We start from the raw sequence: 21,196 nt of genomic DNA, 5'->3' as shown, positions 1-21,196 counted from the left end.
CGTGAATGGACATGGAAAGGCCGCTCGAACGAGCGGCCGTTTCCATGGAAACTTACAGACGACCAGTTTACGCCAATCGGCGTTAGCTGGTCGTCAAGAGGTTAAAGCTGAATGATCACAAATACCTTCTGTTTTAAGGCCAATTGCTTTTTAGTAGGAGTGCTTTTTGGTCTCTTTTAGTCTCCTATACTTTCCTAGTGATTCTGGGTCACCCCGAGCTGCCTTGGTAGTGTGTAGTAATAGTTGTGTGACACTGGTGAGGAGCACTAGTGGGCTCTGGTCTTCAGTAAAGATAACAGCTTCTCCTGTGAAGAGAGGTGAAGCTGTAGAAGGACCACTCCAGCGAAAAAAAAATCAAGCAATTAAAATCTGACAAAATCAACAGGTTTTGGACTAGTCCATCTACTCACAGGGTTTTCTTTGATTTCAATAGCATTTCCTGAATGGCAGTTGCCAGTTTAACTGACAAAATTGTGAGTAAATGAGTAGGGAGGTTGGCTGGTATCTTACGGTTTTGGCACTTAACTGGTATTCAGGAAGTGCTTCTAAAAAACAAAGAAAACCCTGAGAATCCCCCATGATGGGAACCAATATTCATTCCCGCACACACTGTAGAAGGCTAATGCTGGGTACAGACTTCCTGTGACCATTTATACAATTAGAGATTTAAATCATAAATTGTAGCAACCTCACAATCCTTACAAGGGTTCGCTTTAAGACTCACCTTTCAATCATTTTCCAAAGTGCAAATTCATTATTGACAATTTTTTGCATAACCCGAATGTTCACAGATACGCATTGGTATATTTGTTCTACTGTATCTGTCTGGGCCTATTTATAAAAACTTCATTTCCTGAGGTGATTAAGTCCTAGACAGACATGTGAGTACTCTTATCTATTTGTTGTGCTGAAAATAGCTGTTTTTGGCAGGATTGGTATAACTTTTTACTGCAGTATATATAGGCTGTACAGCAGAGAAGCTGAGAAAAGGGGTCAGATGCTGCTAACCTCTATTCTACTAAATAAAAACCTACATTTGTTAACCTTAACCCTAACTCTACTAACCCTAATTCTTTAAACCATACTCTGAGGAGAATTATTAGGATAGGAGAACTATTATTATTACTAGAGTAGATTTATACAGTACTGACATCTTTCGCAGCACCTCACAGGGAGTATTTAGTCATGTCATTAACTGTCTCTCAGAAGAGCTCACAATCTAATCCAAAGGCGTTGAACTCCAGTCCTTGAGTGCCATATCCATGCCAGTGTTTAGGATGGACTGAGAAATGGAGAAACGGGTTCTACTTGATGAATCACACCCAAGGTTGATTTTATGCTTTTTGTGACCCTAGGTCAGTGATCTGCAAACGTGGCTCTCCAGCTGTTAAATGGGCACTATGGTGAAAAAATTGTAAAATTTAAAATATGTGCAAACATAGACAAATAAGAAGTATTTTACAGAATAAAATGAGCCATAAATTACTTTTCTCCTATGTTGCTGTCACTTACAGTAGGTAGTAGAAATCTGACAGAAGTAACAGGTTTTGGACTAGTCCATCTCTTCATAGGGGATTTTCAGCAAGGCTTTTATTTTTTATAAAGATATTCCCTAAAAAGAATTTAAACAATGACGCTGGCCAGCTTCCCTGCTTACTACACAGTTTTTTGGCAGTTGGACAGAGCAACTGCCATTCACTAAGTGCTTTTGAAAACAACCAACTCCCTGAGAATCCCCTATGAAGAGATGGACTAGTCCAAAAACTGTCGCTTCTGTCAGATTTCTATTACCTACTGTGAGTGACAGCAACATAGGAGAAAAGTAATTTATGGCTCATTTTACTCTGGAAAAAACGTACTTCTTATTTGTATATGTTTGCACATATTTTGAATTTTAAATTGTTTTGCCATAGTGTACCTTTAATTAGGGAACTACAGGTCCCACAATACATTGCAGGAGTCTGACAGCCACAGTCATGGTTCATAAAGGCAAATGCATTGTGGGACTTGTAGTTCTTTAACAGCTGGAGAGCCAAGTTTGCAGATCACTGCCCTAGGCCAAGTATATTTTGACTCTCCTTTCTTGTGTCACAGCACCCCACCCATTCCATGAGCAGCCCCTTCTTCCATGTGTATCATCCATGTACAGCAACCCCTCTCTTTCATGAACAGCTTCCTTGAGTATCAGTTTCCCTTTTTCATGTGTTGCTCTCCATTCTCAGCCTCCTCTTTCATATGTAGCAACCCCTCTTTCATATCCAGGTGTCCCCTTAGGCTGCAGCCGCCCAAGGCCCTAGACCTTTCAGCCTTTCCAGAAATCCGGCCCTGACCACAACTTTCCTGATTTAGTACCATCAATTAATTTGAGGACCTCGCCCCTTGAATACTGGAGTTCAACATCCCTGATCTCCGCCATAGACATTGTCTTATTTCCCTATCGTAAACTAAGGTCAATTTTGAGGGGAACCGGTTTTTGAGGGGAACTATCTATATGGTTTAGGGTTGTGGGAAGAAACCAGAGTGCCTGAAGGAAACCCATGTGGACACAGGGAGAGCATACAAACTCCATTCTGTAACTAATTATGGTTACTGTTAGGAGAATAAGGTTGTATTCACACTATATTCGTTGCATTGCAGAATAATCCTCACTGTTCATGCAGTTCTCTGGGCCCGTTCACATCTCTGCATTGTAACGGATCACGTTATTCTAACTCGCTGTATGCAGGCTTTTGTATTATTGCGTATGTTATAATGTGTCCTGCGTCCATTGCAGTACACTACACACTCATTATAACGCATGTGTAATGCAATGCACAAAGTTTGAATACAGCCGAAAGCCTCGTACACACATACAAGGCATGTCGCCCGGTGAGGATCAGGATCCGATCCCTTGGGTGACATTGCAGGGCTGGGGCTGTACACATGCCTGCAGGCTAGTGATGTGTTCATAGGCCCTGATTTACATCACAGAAGCCTATAAGCACAGATGTTCTGGCAATCTAGACTTTGCCCTTAACAATCCTGCAAACCCCCGCTGAACAACACCGCAACTATGCTGGATGGCCCAGCTGTCATCTGTCTCCTACATCCCCTGCCTGGCGTAGGTAGCCACGTTTGACCCTTAGTATTAAGTAGCTAAAGGTGCCCCCAAGTATTAGTTAGCTAGAGTTGCCTCCGGATGGAGGGAGATCTCGTCAGTGGAATGCCAAGAGCCGGATGAGTAACTTCTCATTTATGCTCCCGACTCTGCAAAGAGCTGGGCAGAGGCACTAGGTGAGGGGAGGGAGCCAGCTTTCCATCATCAGGCGCCTGTAGGCACGTGCCTACAGTGCCTTATGGAAAGTTCAGCCCGTGTGTTCTGTTGCTATGCAGGGTCCTCCATACCAGGGTGGTTGTGATGGCATCTGCGAGCTGGGTGAATGGCGAGCACAATGCTCTTGGCTATCATTGGACGAGGGAAGTCGGGGACCGTTGAACACACACTGGACTTATCTATGGTGAGTACGGGGCTTCAGGGATAGAGTTTGAGAAAGTAGAGGTCAAGAATAGTTCATTGATGTTCCTCATTAATTTTATAATTAGTACAAGTTGTCTTTGGATTCGGTGGAATTTCTGCATTTTAAAGGACTCCTCCTGATTTGCAAAAATAAGCATGCAGTACTGAAATAGACAACAAACAATATGAAAATCCAGAGCAGCCAGCTCTGTGTCACATTCATCAATTATTCACCAAATAAAGAAGAAATTGTTTGATTACCAAAAGAGGACAAGAAGACAAAGAAGGGGAGGAGGGCTGTTAGGAAAACAATGTCAATCCTAAGTATGCAGATGAAAACATGACTTGAGCCGGCCAAAACAATAAAAGCTTTAATACTTTAATGCATGCAATAAAAATGGGTATTAGATACCAAATGCCAAATAAGGCGCAAAGACTCCATACAGGCAACACAAATATTGTGGTACGCCAACTTGGTCTGACAACACTGACCAGTAAGCTACGTACCGATAAATGACCACAATCAAATTCAGAGGATATAAAACGATGTAAAGTAAATGTGAACGACAGCAGAAGACTGCAACTGAAAAGTCAAACAATTGTAACCAATAGGATTGTTAAATGATGCAGGGAAAAGTGCCATAGACTTTGTAAACAAATTGTTTAAAAACCATTCGTAGCTGCTCCGTAGCCTCCATTGTGATCTATTTGGATACCTCCATCTTCTTTCTCCCCTGCTGCATATTCGCGCCGGTTACTCATATGTTCCCGGCTGCACAATGCATGTCGGGGACATGTGATGCATGCTGGGAAATGTAGTTCCCATTGAACTACAGCTGCATTATGGTATTGTGTAACTGATGTAGCTGGGGCAATAAGGAAATACGTATATTAAAAAATATATATATATTTTAACTTTAAAATTCAATTTCAACCCCATTAGCTAAGATCCAGTGAAAAAGCTAACTAGAACAACATCTACTATAGTATGAGAGAAAGGTGCTAGATATTATTATTATTACATAGCAACAACATCGTCCATGATGCTAGACAAAAACATAGGCCCATATGCAATTCACTTTCTTCTCCTCAGTTTTCTCCTAGGTGATATTTTCACAGCTTGTCATAAAATGTATTTTAAGCCACCAGCAAGCAAGAAAATACTCAAAATACATTTAATAATACTTTTTCATCGACGTTTGGGTACTTTTTCAATTTTAAAATGCTGAAAAGTTAGTTTAAAGAGAAGATGAAAATGATCTCCTAGGAGATAACTCAGGTGAAAAAGTTAATTGCATATGGGCCATAGTGTGTAATACCAAAAAGTATGTAAGCCAACAAAGTCAACACAGATAAAACTTGGTAATAGAAAAGAAAAGAACATCTTATACAGAGCATTGGGAGGGGGGGGGGGGGGTGGAGGTGCCCAAAGATAGGTAATGTGATAAAACAAAAAGTAATAATGGGGGGGGTCGGAGTGTCTTTACCACTCCAGACGGAAGAACCCAAACCACAGGTTAATGTAAAACATTAAAGGACTTTTAATCATCCTGAATAAATAATTTAATCTTTTTACATTAACCCTGTGGGTTGGGTTCTTCCATCTGGAGTGGTAAAAACACTCCCCCCTCCCCCCCCCCCCCCCATTATTATTTTTTGTTTTATCACATTACCTATTTTTGGGTGCCTCCACCCCCAGTACTATACATTACATCTCCTTTGGCGGTGTTCATCATTCCGGGCAGGGCCGTGCAGAGGGTCCTTAAGTGGGGGGTGCTCAAATTTAAAAAAGGGGCCTGGCAATGCCTTCCCCTGCATGCCCCCCCCCCCCCTCCTCGTTTCTGGCTAGGGGGGTATTGATTGTCATGCTGCTGAATGCAGATGATGGGTGCCATGTGGGTTCTGGGTGCTGGCACAGGGTGTCATGTGGATTCTGGCTGTATGGGTGTGTATCAACCATCATGTAGGTGTTGATTGCAGGTACTCAGTCCCTTGTGAGTTATGGGTGCATGGATGTCATACGTGAGTGCTTGGTGTGGGTGCTGGGCATCAAGTGGAGGCTTAGTGCAACTGGAACTCCTGCAGATGAAACACGTGGGTGTTGGGTGCAGATTTGCACATAGGTGCAAATACTTGGTGCAATGCCGGCACTGGGTGCTAGCTCTGGGTGGGTGTTGTGTGTCACGTGGGTTCAGAGTGCAGGTACTTCGGGTGTTAGTACTGGTTATGTGAGTGGGTTCCATGTGGAGGCTGTGTGCAGGTGTGAGTAGTGAGTGACATGTCAGAGCTGGGTGCAAGTACTGTGCCATGTAGGTGTGAGTACTAGGTGCCAGCTATAGGATGAAGGGGTGCAGGTATTGGGTGTCATGTGGCTGTTTGATGCAAGTACTAAGTGCCATATTGAGGCCGGATGTGAGTATTGGGTGCAGGGTGCTTGGTGCAAGTACTGGGTGCTTGCTATAGTGGGGGTTACTGGTTGAGTGTAATGTGGGTGCTGAATATTGGTGGGATTGCTGTGGGTGCAGGGGGTGGGAGGTCACTGTGGGTACTGCTATGAATGGCATAGTTGCTGCTAGGGGAGGTCGAGGTCAGTGTGGTTGATGGGGGAAGGGTAGGTCACTGTGGGTGCTGTGGGAGAAGTAACTGTGGGTGCTGTGGAAAGTAGAGGTTAGTATGGGTGCTGGAGGAAAGGGAGGTCACTGTGGGTCCTTTGGGGGAGATCACTGTGGGTCTTGGGAGGTAGAGGTCATTGTGGGTGCAGGGGGTAGGAGGTCACTATGGGTGCTGCTATGAATGGCATAGTTGCTGCTAAGGGAGGTAGAGGTCAGTGTGGGTGCTGAGGGAAGGGTAGGCCACTGTGGGTGCTGGGAGAAGTCAGTGTGGTTACTGGAGGAGGGAGTAGATGCTGGGTGTTGGGAGAAGCCACTGTGGGCGCTGGCAATGGGAGAGGTCACTGTAGGTGCTGCTTTTGGGATGGGAGGTCCCTGTGGGTGCTGCAGGGGATAGGAGGATAGCCACTGGGGGAGGGAAAAATCACTGTGGGTGCTGGGGGAGGGATAGGTCAGTGTGGGTGCTGGGGTAGGCAGGATCACTGCTAGAGCTGGGGAGTGAGAGGTCACTGTGGGTGCTAGATGGAGGTAGAGGTCACTGTGGGTGCTGGGGCAGGGAGAGGTCACTATGGGTCCTAGGTGGAGGGAGAGATCACTGTGGGTGGGTGCTAGGTGGAGGGAGAGGTCACTGTGGGTGCTGGGGGGGGGGAGAGGTCACTGTGGGTGCTGGGGAGGGAGAGGTCACTATGGGTCCCAGGTGGAGGGAGAGGTCACTGTGGGTGCTGGGTAAGAGAGAGGTCACTGTGGGTGCTAGGTGGAGGGAGAGGTCACTGTGGGTGCTAGATGGAGGGAGAGGTCACTGTGGGTGCTGGGGAGGGAGAGGTCACTGTGGGTGCTGGGGAGGGAGAGGTCACTATGGGTCCCAGGTGGAGGGAGAGGTCACTGTGGGTGCTGGGGAGGGAGAGGTCACTGTGGGTGCTGGGGAGGGAGAGGTCACTATGGGTCCCAGGTGGAGGGAGAGGCACTGTGGGTGCTAGGTGGAGGGAGAGGTCACTGTGGGTGCTGGGTAAGAGAGAGGTCACTGTGGGTGCTAGGTGGAGGGAGAGGTCACTGTGGGTGCTAGGTGTAGGGAGAGGTCACTGTGGGTGCTGGGGTGGGAGAGGTCACTGTGGGTGCTAGGTGGAGGGAGAGGTCACTGTGGGTGCTGGGGAGGGAGAGGTCACTGTGGGTGCTGGGGAGGGAGAGGTCACTATGGGTCCCAGGTGGAGGGAGAGGTCACTGTGGGTGCTGGGGAGGGAGAGGTCACTGTGGGTGCTGGGGAGGGAGAGGTCACTATGGGTCTCAGGTGGAGGGAGAGGTCACTGTGGGTGCTAGGTGGAGGGAGAGGTCATTGTGGGTGCTGGGTAAGAGAAAGGTCACTGTGGGTGCTAGGTGGAGGGAGAGGTCACTGTGGGTGCTGGGGGGGGGGAGGTCACTGTGGGTGCTGGGGGAGGGAGAGGTCACTGTGTGTGCTGGGGAGGGAGAGGTCACTATGGGTCCCGGGTGGAGGGAGAGGTCACTGTGGGTGCTGGGTAAGAGAGAGGTCATTGTGGGTGCTAGGTGGAGGGAGAGGTCACTGTGGGTGCTAGGTGGAGGGAGAGGTCACTGTGGGTGCTGGGGAGGGAGAGGTCACTGTGGGTGCTGGGGAGGGAGAGGTCACTATGGGTCCCAGGTGGAGGGAGAGGTCACTGTGGGTGCTGGGGAGGGAGAAGTCACTGTGGGTGCTGGGGAGGGAGAGGTCACAATGGGTCCCAGGTGGAGGGAGAGGTCACTGTGGGTGCTGGGGAGGGAGAGGTCACTGTGGGTGCTGGGGAGGGAGAGGTCACTATGGGTCCCGGGTGGAGGGAGAGGTCACTGTGGGTGCTGGGTAAGAGAGAGGTCATTGTGGGTGCTAGGTGGAGGGAGAGGTCACTGTGGGTGCTAGGTGGAGGGAGAGGTCACTGTGGGTGCTGGGGAGGGAGAGGTCACTGTGGGTGCTGGGGAGGGAGAGGTCACTATGGGTCCCAGGTGGAGGGAGAGGTCACTGTGGGTGCTGGGGAGGGAGAAGTCACTGTGGGTGCTGGGGAGGGAGAGGTCACAATGGGTCCCAGGTGGAGGGAGAGGTCACTGTGGGTGCTGGGGAGGGAGAGGTCACTGTGGGTGCTGGGGAGGGAGAGGTCACTATGGGTCCCAGGTGGAGGGAGAGGTCACTGTGGGTGCTAGGTGGAGGGAGAGGTCACTGTGGGTGCTGGGGAGGGAGAGGTCACTGTGGGTGCTGGGGAGGGAGAGGTCACTATGGGTCCCAGGTGGAGGGAGAGGTCACTGTGGGTGCTGGGGAGGGAGAAGTCACTGTGGGTGCTGGGGAGGGAGAGGTCACAATGGGTCCCAGGTGGAGGGAGAGGTCACTGTGGGTGCTAGGTGGAGGGAGAGGTCACTGTGGGTGCTGGGGAGGGAGAGGTCACTGTGGGTGCTGGGGAGGGAGAGATCACTATGGGTCCCAGGTGGAGGGAGAGGTCACTGTGGGTGCTGGGGAGGGAGAGGTCACTATGGGTCCCAGGTGGAGGGAGAGGTCACTGTGGGTGCTAGGTGGAGGGAGAGGTCATTGTGGGTGCTGGGTAAGAGAGAGGTCACTGTGGGTGCTAGGTGGAGGGAGAGGTCACTGTGGGTGCTAGGCGAAGGGAGATGTCACTGTGGGTACTGAATAGGGAGAGGTCAGTATGGGTCCTAGGTGGAGGAAGAGGTCACTGTGAGTGCTAGGGGAGGGAGTGGTCACTGGGTACTAGGTGGCGGGAGAGGTCACTATGGGTGCTGGGGGAGGTAGAGGTCAGTATGGGTCCTAGGTGGAGGGAGAGGTCAGTATGCCACACTAGGATTCCTGTCTGGGCCTCTTCACTTAAAAGTGTCCCAGGCGGGGGCTTATTGTGGCCGGGGGTGGAGCTTATTTTGTGCAGCGAGAGGGGCCTTTTTTGAGGATTTAAAAAAGGGGGGGGGGGGCACCCAGAGCACCCCCCTGTGCACGTGCTTCATTCCGGGTGTGGTGTTATCTTCAACCAAGAAAGACCAACCAGGAGTTGCGACCATCCAGGGACTGCAACCCACCTTTGTGAGTATAAATACTGTACTTTTGTACTACAATCTAACATCTAATACCCCACAATACTGCACTATTTGGCTCCTGGTCTTTCCTTGTCATACAGATGACCATGGCATCCCCACAGTGACAACCTTTTCTACTTATACAGAGCATAAACAGATAGGACAGCAAAGCTGATAAATTAATACCCACCTTCAATAGTCAAGAAAACCTTGCCCCGTTAAAGTGGGATAAAACTCTGACATAACATTCAATAAAAATGTGTTTTCCTACTTTTCATTACCTATACAGTTATCATATTTGCTTTTGTGCACACGTAATATTGTCTGTTTACAAATTACAAGTTCCCAAAGTACAGTTTATCTGCTCTGAAAGCTGCTATTGCATTTTTCATATAGCTGCTGTATTTATATATTAAGATCTATTTAAAGAGAACCCGAGGTGGGTTCTAAGAAACCAATTAGCATACAGAGGCTGGGTCTGCATATAATACCCAGCCTCTGTTGCTACACTGTCTCCCCCAGTCTCCCCCCTGCACTCTGCTATGCCCCCATAAATCAATCGTCGTGCTGGCGACATGCATCGTGTCGCAGCCGGCTGTTTACATGAAGTGTCAGTCTCTGCCGCTCCCCCGCCTCCTCCATAGCCCCGCTCCCCACCTGCGTCCCTTCCCTCCAATCAGCGGGGAGGGAAGGGAGGCGGAGAGACTGACACTTCACATGTAATCAGCCGGCCAGCACGGCTGTGTGATTTATGGGGGCATAGCAGAGCGCAGAGGGGGGCTGGGGGAAACAGTATAGCAACAGAGGCTGGGTATTATATGCAGACCCAGCCTCTGTATGCTAATTGGATTCTTAGAACCCACCTCGGGTTCTCTTTAATGATCATTTCTTAGCTTTCTCTGCTTCTCAGCTCAGTACAGTTCGGTTTTAACAAACTACTGGAGATATACTAATTGTAGCAACGATTTAATGTAAACAAAAGATGTTTTCACCTCTTTGGATGTGGCCAAAAGCTTTCCTAAACTTTACACTGAAGAACACAGTGCTGTGTTTAACTGTTTGAATGCTGTTTTGATACATATTTTTTGTGGTGGTAGATTTCATGCTGTAAATCTTTTAAAACAAAGAGGAAATGCTGAGTTTCATACCACTTTAAGAAAATACTGGATGAACACAATACGCAAGCTGTATGTAAGATGGGTCTCTTAGTAAACAGTTCCTGGGTCATCAACTGGCTAAAATAGCCAATATCACATTATTCATTTTCCTGAAGAGGTGAGTTAATTTGCCATTTGACCTCATTGTTGATCATTGTATTTCTATGGCACACACTTGGCTAATTCCTGTGGAGGTGTGGTCATAGAGTTGGCTGGCAAGGTCCAGCTTGGCTGTCTTTAGTTGAGTTCCAGAACTCAGCATTTCCACTGGACAGGGAGCTTTAGGCCCGGAGTGCAGCTTTAACATTCGTCCTTGTTCATGGCATAATAGAGCCATCTCGATGCAATTCATTAGCATGTCAATAGAACGCTGCCAGTTTATTTCCAGATGGCAGAATCAGGCTCTGCCCTGAGATGCGTTGAAAGCAAATGTAAAAGTGCTGCAATTATCTGTAATAATAGGATCATTTAATTAGAACGCTGTTTTCTAAGCAGTATTTGGGTACAGTACACTTAGTGCAGCAAGCACAGCTCCTACTGACACTGCAATTACAGAACAGTCATACAATACAGTCTTGGCACAATACTGGTCCTCTAACACTAGTCTTTTACATCTATCTAAAGACTGCCACACACACGGAGAGAACGGCCCATTGGTTGGTATCCCCGTTGGGCAACATTGATTCAGCTATTGGGCTGTTCAGCACTTAAGATTCCCATCACCATCCACATCATGTTCTTTTCTTTGAAAGCTGCTTTCTGTTTGCTGCAAACAGTCGAATGATGTATGTTATCAAAAAGTTGTATTTTTGTCTCATCTGTCCAGAGGACAGTCTCCCAGGGGGGACTGTGGCTTCCACAGGTTAGTTTTCAATATGGATTTTTATGTATCTGTGTAAGCAGTCGGATCCTCCTGGGTCTCCTTCCATAGCATCTCCTTTTATTCTGAAGGCAACAGATAGTGCGAGATGACACTGTTGTACCCTGCAGGTCTGCTTGAATTTGGAAGTTGATGCACCATTCAAGCAATTCTTCATTGCAACATATAGCTAGACCCCCGTTATCCAGGCACAGGTGGGGATTTACCTGATGCCAGATACATGTGCTTTCCAGTTGCTGGAAACAGCGTGAACCCATAAACAGCTTCAAAGGAATTATCTTGTTTGAGATAAGTGCACTGCTATTGATCTCAGTCGGCAGAACTCGTGCTGTAAATTTTTGGAATGCATTGAGGTCTCTCTGCTAGCAGAAAATATAGAAACTGAAAGTAGAAGTCCTCTGTTATTGTCTCACACTAACCCATAATGACAAGAGGCCATAAAACACATTACAGTAATGCCAATTAGTAGCAAGGAAATGTAACAAATAAAAAAATGTGCTAAAATAAATTGGCTTGCAAATGCTCCAGGCCTCTAAATAAATTGCCTGTGAAAGGGTTAAATAGCAGAAACACCACCTCCCCCCAGCAGCGGGAACTACTCGCCAACATCACGGGACACGCTAGGAGCTGTACATGGACACCGGAAAGCAGCTGGGAGCTGCAGAATGAATAAAAGACGGTGCCTGAATGTCAATGACTGTTTCCTGCTGCTCCAAAAAAAAACCCAAAATCCCCAAAAGCTGAGCCCCATTATCCTGCTCAGGCATGCTGGTTAGTTGAGACTTCCGGTTGCCTGAGTTGCAGACAGCGGGGACTTTGCCGTAGTTAGCATGATTTTTCTCTTTCCTCCACGTCTAGAGAGATTGGCTACAGAGCCATGGGCTGTAAACACGCACAGTTGACACGGGAACATTTAGATCTCTGGAGATGGACTTGTTGCCTTGGGATTGTCCATCTTTTTCTATAGTTTTGGTTCTCAAATCCTCCTGCCTACCTATATTGAATGTTATTACTGCCAAAGGGTTTACAGCTGTCAGGGGTTAGCGACAGGTTAGGAACCTGCATTCCTCAGTAGCTGCTGAAGAGACAAGGGCCCATATGCAATTAACTTTTTCTCTAGAGTTTTCCCCTAGGTGATATTTTTACACCTTATCAATAAAATGCCTTTCAAGCCACCAGCAAGCCAGGAGTTATTTTAAACAGAAGATGACAAATTATCTCATGGGTGAAAAAGTGAATTGCATATGGGCCAAGGTATGTTATCAGAATGATCTTCACTGCTTCACTTTTACAGGCTTTTCACTGATGATTTATGTCCATCAAAACTCATGCCAAGGCAGCTGCTGAAAAGAACCGATTTTGTTCCAGACTGGTGAAAATATTCAATACTCTGTGGCTAGTTTGCAGCAGCAGTAGCTTCAGATCACTATTGTGCCTAACGTTCTGCTATGTTAAGCGCCATCATAGACCACAATGCAAAGCTGTGCCCATGCTGCGCATTGCCCTTACTTTGGGCTCCGGCTTCAGTTATTGGATGGCCAAGTGCTAGCAATTGGCTGCTGTACAGCCGGTGGTCCCTGTGGTATATCTGAGTGCCGGTTATTATTTGTAAGCAGCACCCTTTGCAAAGCTGGATTTCCAGCTCAGGAGATTGTAGGCACAGGCGTTCTGGTGCCCTAAACTCCGCCCCTCAACTCAGGCCACCCCTATATTAATTTTGGTAGTAGATGTCTCCCCCCCCCCCAGTATAGGGAGCCAGATGTGCCCCCACCCCAGTATTAAGTAGCCCCTGTTATCAGTCCCGTACGTTTGGTATGTGCACTCCCCGCCGTGCTCCCGTGGCTGGGAGTGCTCTGCATCCGGGCAGTACTACTGCGCAGGCACAGAAATGGTGGGACTGTGCGCTGCGCATGCGCTGACTTGCCCCAACTGGTCAAACAGACTGATAACGGGAGAAGGCTGAGGACGGCAGCGTGGGAGCGATCCATGCTAGGGGGCTGGAGGAAGCCCCAGGTATGTATAAATCTTTTACTATTAGTCGTCTCTGGTACACTTTAAGGTTAGGCACAGCTTCAGGAGGACTAGTGTTACAGGATATGGGGATAGGATAGGAGACGGTTAGCTTTAATAACTAGCGCTAGGAAGGTAGATATAAACTTCAGAATCAGTAATAGCACATTAGTGGTAATGCTACTATTCTCCCTTATTTGTGTCTCCCAAGTTGTCCATTTTGTTAATCAGCTGTCCTTGCAACTCATTTAATGATATATTGTCTATCATTTCAATATTGTATATTTATGTCTGTATTTTTACATACACCATAGTTCATATTCTTTTAACCCTTGTTTCTTTTTACTGTGTACAGCTTCATGGATGATAATAGTGCTATTGAAATCACCCGGTGCCCAAAAGAACAGGCGCCTGCTTAGTTTCCTTTCATGATATCATTCCAAGATGGTAACAGCTCAGACGATGCTTTCAGCCCTTATCAGTTTCGTATGCTTTGTTTCTTTACAGGCAGTCCTAGGTTAACAAATAAGATAGGGAGTGTATGATTGTTCTAAACCTGAACCCATTTTTAAAGCGGATCCTAGGTGAACTTTTACACATTGCATAATTGTGTTCCTTTCCTATTGTTTATAGGGCATTCCTCAAGCCAAATACTTTTTTGTTTTTGTTTTAATACTCTAATTCCCTATAAACTAAATAAACCACACCCACAGGGTTTCAGAGAGCCTTGGCAGTAGCAAGGGCTCATGGGAGCTCAGTCTGGGCAGGAGGAGGGGGAGGTGTTACTAGCCATTGATTTCAGAGGCAGAGGGGAGGAGGAGAGGGGATTAGGCTGATGGCTCAAGATACAGATAAGCCTGCCTCTGTGTAATGTTTACAAACAACATGGCTGCTGTCATTGTATCACAGGCAGAAATAATAATTTTCTATTAAAGCCATTTGCAGCTAGATTTGCTGTGTAAACTATCTAAACCTTAGATAAGATATATAGACAAGTTACTTGTTATAGTTAGTTTTTCATCTCGGATCCGCTTTAAAGAGACTCCGTAACAAAAATTACATCCTGTTTTTTATCATCCTACAAGTTCCAAAAGCTATTCGAATGTGTTCTGGCTTACTGCAGCACTTTCTGCTATCACAGTCTCTGTAATAAATCAAATTATCTCTCTCTTGTCAGACTTGTCAGCCTGTGTCTGGAAGGCTGCCAAGTTCTTCAGTGTTGTGGTTCTGCTATGAACTCCCCCTTCCAGCCCCCTCTATGCACACTGCCTGTGTGTTATTTAGATTAGAGCAGCTTCTCTCTTCTCTCTTCTCTTTTACAAGCTGGATAAATCGTCCTCTGAGCTGGCTGGGCTTTCACATACTGAGGAATTACAGACAAGGGCAAAGCTGTTTGCAGGAAGAAAAGAGCAGCCTGAAACTTCAGTGCATGAGAGATTCAGGGGGAAAGAAACACACAAATGATCTCTTGAGATTCAAAAGGAAGGTTGAATACAGCCTGCTTGTGTATGGATGTATTTTCTATGTGTGGACATACTGTACATCAACCTACTTCCTGTTTTGGTGGCCATTTTGTTTGTTTATAAACAAACTTTTTAAAACTGTTTTTAACCACTTTTAATGCGGCGGGGAGCGGTGAAATTGTGACAGAGGGTAATAGGAGATGTCCCCTAACGCACTGGTATGTTTACTTTTGTGTGATTTTAACAATACAGATTCTCTTTAAGTTAGAACACTGTGCCTTCTCTGTGCCCCCCTCTGCCTTCAGTGTCTCCCTCTGTGCCCTCAGTGTACTACAGCAAAATCTATTTTTACTAGTTTAAAAACATTCTACCAACTGAAGTGAAAGATAGATGGAGGATGCCATATTTATTTCCTGTTAAATAATACCAGTTGTCTGGCAGTCCTGCCGATCCTCTGGCCCATATGCAATTCACTTTTTCATCTGAGTTTTCTCTTAGGAGATAATTTTTCATCTTCAATTTAAATTAACTTTTTAGCACTTTGCAATGGAAAAAAGTACCAAAAGTAGGATGATAAAGTACTGTCAAAATTATTTTGAGTATTTGTTTGCTTGCTCGGGGTGTAAAAGGCATTTTATTTACAAGTTGTGAAAATATCACCTAGGAGACCCTCTGGCCCATATGCAATTAACTTTTTCACCTGAGTTCTCTCCTAGGAGATAATTTTTATCTTCTCTTGAAACTAACTTTTCAGCATTTTACAATTGAAAAGGTACCCAAAAGTTGGTGAAAAAGTGCTATCAAATGTATTTAGAGTATTTTCTTGCTTGCTGGTAGCTTAAAAGGCATTTTATGACAAGTTGTGAAAATACCACCTAGGAGAAAACGTAGGAGAAAAGATTAATTGCATATGGGCCTCTGGCCCTTATGCAATTAACTTTTTCTCCTGAGTTTTCTCATAGGTGATAATTTCACAACTTGTGAATAACATGCCTTTTAAACCACCAGGAAGCAAGAAAATACTCAGAATAATTTTGAGAGTATTTTTCTCTTACCTTTTGGTACTTTTTTAATTGCAGAGTGATGAAACGTTATTTTAACCAGGTGATTAAAATGATATCCTAGGAGAAAGCTTAAGAGAAAAAGTTAATTAAATAAGGCCCTCTGTCTAATACTTTAACCATAGACCCTAAACATGCATGCAGCAGATCAGGTGTTTCTAAATAGACCAGTAGGGCTGCCAGAATACTGGTATTGCTTAAAGGGAACCTGAGATCTGTAAAATGAGCGTATTCATACTTACCTCGTGCTTTTTCCAGCCCCAGGAGGACCGTGGGCTCTCTTGCTGTCTTCTCTGGCCGCTCCATTTACCTGTAATTGCTCTAAGTATTTAACTATAAAGCAGGCAGATAAGGGGGGAGGGGTCGTAGTGCTTTCAACGGAACAGTACCAAAAGGAATGTTTGAAACAACTTAGAGATAGATCCACTTATACTAGATTGGCGACAGATCCTACAACACAATATACGGAGGATTTGAGAAGATTGCTTCAAAAAGCAGTGTCCGATGGTGCCTTGGATAGGACAACAGCAAATAAACTCCTTCCCCAATATCCCCGCAGCCCGGTGTGGTACTGTATTCCTAAAATACACAAATCTCAGGAAAACCCACCGGGCCGCCCAATTGTCTCAGCTATAGGATCCCTAACAGAATCATTGTCCCAATTTTTAGACTTCCAATTAAGACCCCTCTTAAGATCAATGCCATCATATGTGGGGGACACTACAGAAGTTCTGAATATCTTAGGTAGTTGTGAATGGCAACCCCAATATTGTCTAGCATCAGTTGACGTGGTCTCTTTGTATAGTCGGATTTGTCACACGGACGGTTTAGAGGCTATTAGATCATTCCTACCTGAGATTATTGAAGGGGAAGCTCTTCGGTGGTTTGTCCTGGCGGGTCTGGAGTTTGTCCTCACCAGGAACTCATTCCTCTTTGACCGCCAGTGGTACCATCAGGAGGTCGGCACGGCAATGGGGAGCCCTGTGGCCCCGACCTATGCCGGCCTCTTTATGGGCCGCTGGGAGGCTGATTACATTTATTCATCGAGGAATGGGTTCCTGGAGCGGATAAAACTCTGGACCCGCTATATAGATGATATTCTTATAGTGTGGGAGGGGCAACAAGTGGAGTTTGAGGAGTTTATGGAATATTTGAATTCGAATGATGTTAACATGGCCTTCACTCATACTTGGGGAGGTCAACAATTGCAGTTTTTGGATTTGGATATACAGGTACAGGAGGGGATACTAATAACTAAAACTCATAGGAAACAAACAGCAGTTAATGCACTTCTTAGTGCTACTAGCTATCACCCGTCCTCAACGATCAGGGGGGTCCCTTATGGGCAGTTCCTCCGGTTGCGGAGGAATGCTAGCACATGGGAGACCTTCCTGGAGCAGTCTGAGGACCTTAAGGTTAAATTATTGGATAGAGGATACAAGTCAAATGTAATCCAGCAAGCATTTTCTCGGGCAGCTTTAAAAGAGAGGGCCTCACTGTTACTGCATAAGAAAGAAAACAATCAAAACTGTGCCCAGAAAAGGTTTTTTATGCATTTTTCTTATTCGCCAATGTTTCACCAGATAAAACAGGCAATAGATAAAAATTGGTGGATCATCCAACAAGACAAGACACTTTGTTCAAAGAGCATGTCCCGCCCTTGTGTCTCATACAAACGGGCTCCTAATTTGAAAGATAGACTGACACATAGTGAGTTTATTAGCCCACAGTCTCAAACCTGGCTAGGTTCCAATCGCCCAAAGGGTAATTTTAAATGTCAGAAGTGCTCATGTTGTAACTTTTTGGAACTGGGTAGCACCTTTACCCACGGTGGACGGACGTGTAGGATCAAACAGTTCATAAATTGCAGAACGAGAGGTCTGGTCTATGCATTGTTGTGCCCTTGCCAGCGTATTTACGTTGGTGAGACTACAAACATGCTTAAAGACCGTTATCAGGCCCACTGCCGGTCAGTCCATAGTGGGGTGGGGTGCCCCAGAGTGATAGAACATATTCGAGCAGCTCACAACAGTGATGTGACTAAGTTAAGGTTTTTGGGACTTGAACAGGTTAGACGAGACAGGAGGGGCGGTGATTGGCATCGAAAACTCCTACAAAGGGAAAGCTTTTGGATATCATACTTTGATGCGGTGGGACCTTTAGGACTTAATGAAAAGAATAATTTAGCAGTATTTATCTGATTAAGGTGTTTATATTTTAATCTATTTTTAATAGTATTCCCTTGTATAGTGGTCACTCCTATATGAACCTATACCCTTCTTCTTTTTCTAGTTACAGGATTGCAGTCGGACAGTCCATTTCTGTGGGGTGGTGAGTATATAATTTGCATATGCACATACACTGGTTAATATTGTTTGTTACAGTTTGATTATCATTGTTCCATCTCCCCCCCCCCCCCCACATGGATGGACTTTAAACGACGTTCTATGGTATGTGTAGCTAGTTTTAATTTATTGGTTTCAATTGTGGATTAGGATGGAGCAGTTGCCTGATATATGTCGCTTCCATTATGAATTTATAGAGTGGTCTTAATATATATGGCCACTAGATGGCAGCGACATTTGCATTTGGATTATTGCGTTTTTAGCGTAGCCACATTGTCCTCTTGTGGCTATTTTTTGGATGGCCTTTCCATTGTCAGCCATCGAGGCGTCCCTTTGGACGCATACGCTATGCACATCCTGTCTTAGGAGTGCGGGCAAGTGCCCTTACTATGACGCGGACGCGTCCTTATTGTACGCATGCGTCAGGAGTAGCGACTTCCGGATATGACGCAATGACGCCTTCCGGTATTTGCATTCCACCAAGCGGAAGCCTTCACTTTTACCATTTCCTGGAATCACCCGGCGTGCGTTCCAGGTACGGATGGCGCGTTTTTGGGCTAATGCAGGGCAGCTGCTCCACCTGGAAGGGTAAGAGTCTATTTAAGGGGTGATTTACTTAGGGGTGGGTGTCCTGATGATGCGCCACAGTATGTGACGGCGCGAAACAGCTGTCGACCTCCCCACCAGCCTTGTACCTCTCTCTATGCTGCATGGAATATGTAAAGTATGCCTTTTTAGAATTTGAATAAAAGTGATGTTTTATCAAGGGATGTGCACAGCCCTCTTTTTCTACCTGTTGGAATTGCTCTAAGTATTCTGGATGGCCACGCTCTCACCCCTTTCACCCTCCCGCAGCCGTTGTGCACTGACACAGTAGTACTGCACAGGCGCAGAATGCTCCCGGGTACAGCAGCTCGGCAGGGGCATGTGCATGACTGGTCGCGACTGGCCAGATTGCCAGGAGCAGTTACAAGTGAGTGGAGAGGTCGGAGCAGACGTTGAGGGAGCACAACGTCCTCATGGGGCTGGATTAAGCCCCAGGTAAGTATAAATTAGGCACAGTGTACCATCTTAAAAGTTCTGATCCTCGTAATATGCACTCTTGTTTACAGCAGAAGCTTCATTTACACTGTCCGGAAAACAGAAGATTTTGCTACAAAACTTTTTCAAGTCACAAAAAGAAATTTGGGACTGAGTAGTGTAACACAGAAGTATAATGAAAGGCATATGTGGACGGAAAGATATGCTTTAATAATTCCCTACTTACTAGAAATAAAAGCTCTGCCGGTGAAAAGAGCCTGCCTTTTTTTCGTTAGCATTATTTTAATTGCAGCATGAATTGGACTAACTATAGCCCTTTTATATTGTCAATTTCATAGACAGACGTCTGTAAAGACGCACGCTGCGTACCAATATGTGTTAAGTGGTGGATGAGTTTACTGTTCCCCCAACCCCCATGCAGAAGGGGTCTGAATTGAATGGTTCTGCTTAACCCTCTGGCAGAGGAAGGGTGAAAGCAATTCAGAGGAAAACAGCTTTTCATTCTGAATTGGTTGGTTATATTGTGTTGGAACGGATGTTCTCAGGGTCTTTGTGGCTCTGGCTCTAGCCTCTCGGCACTGATATTTCGTGTGCCAAAGTGTTTGTCTTGATAGAAGCATTAACGCAAAGCATCTCCCAGGCAGCGCTGAGAGGCTCCGAAACCGTCCCAACCATTCTTTTGTTCCAGGCCTATCCTCCCTCCTCTGTACACACACACAAGATTACGCCATCAACAGCAAGACAATGCACAATTAATCCTCTCCTTCTCTCCCTGGGAACTGCAAAGATGGGGTTCCTGCCAGGAAGGGACAGCCCGAGTCTGGGGGGCTTGGTGTTGTGCATCGTGAGGGGCTGCTTCTTCAGGGATAAATATATTCCTGTGCCCACCAAATGTGTACCTCTGCTGTTTAAAGTCCGTATCATAAGGAAAAAATATATGATAGCTGCAGTCAAACCTGAGGCCACATCAACCATGGTCTCAAATTGAGGCAGTTACCATAGCTCCCAACTGTCCCTCTTTTGGAGGGACAGTCCCTCTTTGGGAACCAAATTCCTCTTTCTCCCTAATTCGTACCTCTGTCAGGACTGATGTACAGATTTATGTAAATATATGTATTTTTCCTACTTAAAAATGTGTTTAATTGACTCTAAACTTTGTTCTCATCCTTTAAAGCAGAATGAAACCCAGCATTTCTTCTTTGCTCTAAAAGATTACTTACAGCATATTCCATACTACCACCATTTTTTTTTTTACTAGAAGAGCATTCAATTAGTTAAACACGAGACTTACAAGTTCCCAGCAGAGAAAGCTGGACGCATCCGAACTGGAGATAATGTTATCTTGTGTTCACTTAATTGTATCAAGTGAGGAATGTGGCACATTCTCTGACTGTGCAAACTCTCAACACAGACAGACACCCAGAAAGCATTTCTGCTCAAAATTCACGATTAATAAATCAGTTATGAATAAAATGCAAAGGCAACTCTCAGAGCAAAAAAAATGTAATTTGGGAACTTGTCATTTCTAAATAAATAATAATACTTATGCACAAAAGCAAATATGATAACCGTATGGCATATAAAAAGTAGGAAAACATGTTTTTATTGAATATTATGTCAGGGTTTTATACTGCTTTAAATTGATATATTTCTTATTTTCAAAAAATAGTAATATGAAGGAAAATGAATCGGGAAAGAAAGAACCACTGTGGTTTGAATTATAAAACAACATATTTTTCTTATGAAATCTTTATAGTGTGTGACTAGGGGTATGGGAGGTGCGACCCCTCCCTCCCACACCATGGACCACTTTCCGTGCTCCTCCCCCTAGCACAGCCATAACAGCAGTGGGCACTCTGGCAACTAACTTCTTCCAGGGTCCGGTCTTCATACAGTACGTACTGCCATCTTCTGTGTCTCCAACACTGCTCAGGGTAAGCGGCGATGGAGACACAGAAGATGGCAATACGTGGAGCTCTACTGTATGAAACCCGGAAGAGTTGAGTTTTCAGAGCGCCCGCCACTGCTGAAGCTGTGCTAAAGGGGGAGCATGGATGGTGTCCCAAGGTGAGAGAACGAA

The 21,196-nt window shown here is 45.7% G+C and overlaps 1 long non-coding RNA gene across 1 annotated transcript in view; it reads left to right on the top strand.

The window, feature by feature from the left end:
• Positions 1–21,196, top strand: part of LOC137536233 (uncharacterized) — a 96,213-nt gene that overhangs the window by 23,382 nt on the left and 51,635 nt on the right. Inside the window, exon 3 of the long non-coding RNA XR_011024546.1 lies at positions 18,023–18,061. This is a non-coding gene — a long non-coding RNA (uncharacterized lncRNA). The remainder of the gene's footprint in view (positions 1–18,022; positions 18,062–21,196) is intronic.

This window comes from Hyperolius riggenbachi, chromosome 10, assembly GCF_040937935.1.
Source record: "Hyperolius riggenbachi isolate aHypRig1 chromosome 10, aHypRig1.pri, whole genome shotgun sequence".
In the NCBI taxonomy this organism is placed as follows: domain Eukaryota; kingdom Metazoa; phylum Chordata; class Amphibia; order Anura; family Hyperoliidae; genus Hyperolius; species Hyperolius riggenbachi.
Note: the sequence above shows the minus strand (reverse complement) of the source record. Positions and strands in the feature narration are given on the sequence as shown.